Source organism: Myotis brandtii, unplaced genomic scaffold (genome assembly GCF_000412655.1).
Source record: "Myotis brandtii unplaced genomic scaffold, ASM41265v1 scaffold196, whole genome shotgun sequence".
NCBI lineage: Eukaryota > Metazoa > Chordata > Mammalia > Chiroptera > Vespertilionidae > Myotis > Myotis brandtii.
In genome coordinates, this window is record NW_005357311.1 from 4,883,472 (window position 1) to 4,886,083 (window position 2,612).

Below are 2,612 nucleotides of genomic sequence, written 5' to 3' on the forward strand. Positions count from 1 at the left end.
ATTCAATAGTAGACTAGAGGATCCTGAGAATCAAATCAACGATTTGAAATATGAGGAAGCAAAAAACACCCAACCAGAAGAGCCAAAAGAAAAAAGAATACAAAAATATGAAGATAGTCCAAGGAGCCTCTGGGACAACTTCAAGCGTACCAACATCCGAATTATAGGGGTGCCAGAAGAAGAGAGAGAGCAAGATAATGAAAACCTACTTGAAGAAATAATGACAGAAAACTTCCCCTACCTGGTGAAAGAAATAGACTTATAAGTCCAGGAAGTGCAGAGAACCCCAAACAAAAGGAATCCAAAGAGGACCCCACCAAGACACATCATAATTAAAATGCCAAGGGCAAAAGACAAAGAATCTTAAAAGCAGCAAGAGAAAAACAGTTAGTTACCTACAAGGGAGTACCCATACAACTGTCAGCTGATTTCTCAACAGAAACTATGCGGGCCAGAAGGGAGTGGCAAGAAAAATTCAAAGTGATGAATAGCAAGAACCTACAACCAAGATTACTTTACCCAGAAAAGCTATCATTTAGAATTGAAGGTCAGATAAAGAGCTTCACAGATAAGGAAAAGCTAAAGGAGTTCATCACTGCCAAAACAGTATTATATGAAATGCTGAAAGGTATCCTTTAAGAAGAGGAAGAAGAAGAAAAAGGTAAAGATAAAAATTATGAACAACAAAGTGACAACAAATACATATCTATCAACAAGTGAATCTAAAAATCAAGTGAATAAATACTCTGCTGAACAGAATAAACTGGTGAATAGAATAGAATCAGGGGCATAGAAAGGGAGTGGCCTGACAATTCTTGGGGGGAAAGGGGTGTGGGGGTGCAGAAAGAGACTGGACAAAAATTGTACACCTATGGACGAGGACGGGATGGAAAGGGCGGGGGATGGGGTGGGAACCGGGTGGAGGGGAGCTATGGGGGGGAAAAGAGGAACAACTAATAATCTGAACAATAAAGATTTATTAATTCAATTAAAAACATAGAAGTACTGTCAAAAAAATAGTTATGAATTTCAAAGAACCTTGATGAAAACAAAACCAAAATTTGTTAGAAGGAAAGATGCCCACTGTCAGATTTCACTATTGATGGGATGCCACCCCCTTAAAGAGGACACATGAAAAATCATTATAGCCATTTTGAACACTAGAGGGGAAAATACATGCTTATAAAGAAGGAGAAAGTGATAATCCCATGTTAAAGAGGAAATTGCTAACTTCATCAGTCCTGGGCCACTCCTTATTTTCTCAGTTCCTTGGTAGAACTTGAAACACTCTATAACTGTGTGTAGCTCATAAAAGCAAAGAGCAGATTGGTTCCTTTTAAATAACAAACTCTCTAAAATACTAGGATAACATGATAAGATAATCTATCAGCTGAATAAAAAAGACCAATCACTTATAGAATGGTCCCAAGCTTTTAAACTGAATATAAATTCAAAATCAAATGAAGAAAAAATAGCCTCTGTTCTTAAACTAGTGAAATTTTATATTATGCACTGTCAACACATCATATTCATAATACAGAGGCCCCAATTCAACCAGAATAAAAGGAACAAAGTACTCATCTTCCAGCCTCCTACAGGATCAATTGTGGATTTTATTTCCTTATCTTTTTCTGTATAATAATTGATGCCATTATTTTTCCATGAACCCCATCCAATCTCCTTTTTGATTGTTATTGTACCTGTGGATTAGGATAAAGTAAAAATTTGTGCTAAATCTGTAATAGTAAAAAATTTGAAATTAAATAATAAAAAATGTTCTCACTCTATGTTGCCTGATCCACAATTTGTTACATCTGCTTAGGAAACATAATTGAGTGATTGGATAAACGTAATGACCCAGAGGATTCAATTTTAAAATAGCAGGACCATGGAACCATGGTGCTGAAAGCCTGAAATATCATTTAATTGAATCCTTTCACAGTGTAGAAACTGAGGCCCATAAAAATGAAGTCTTGGTGATCACAGGGCTAATTTGTGGCAGGAAATAGAATTCAGCTCTTCCTCCCTCCCCCACCCTCCCTCCCTCCTTTCCTTCCTCCTACCTTCTCTCCTCCCTCCCTCCCTCCCTCCCTCGCTTCCTTTATTCGTTTATTCAAACATGCTTATATTCAACAAATGTTGACTGAGCATCTATGCTAGAAGTTCATAATCACCGAGTCTAGTGGGAGAGGTAGATTTTAATCACACAATTATAAAAGAATAAGTGTAATTGGTGCTGGGGGGGGGGGCGGTGGGAAGGAATGTTCTGTGATGAGAGCTTATTTAGAAGAATCTGAACAAATCAAAGAAGGTGCCAGTGGGAGAGCCCTACTTAAAGAATGAATAGGCACCAACTAGGCAAAGAGGGGAGAAGAGAGTTTTTAGGCACAGGGTCAGCAAGTGCAGAATCCCTGTGAAAAGAGAAGATGGAAAGTAGAGAATGTGAAAAGGAGGCCTAGGGGGCTGGAGCCTCAAAAGTGAGAAGCACTTTCCAAAATTGGAAATGAATAGGTAAGTGGATGTTAGATTATGCAGTCTTGTATATCAGGATAAAGAGTTTTGTCTTTGTCCTAAATGCAATGAAAAGTTATTGAGCGGTTTTAAGCAGAGGC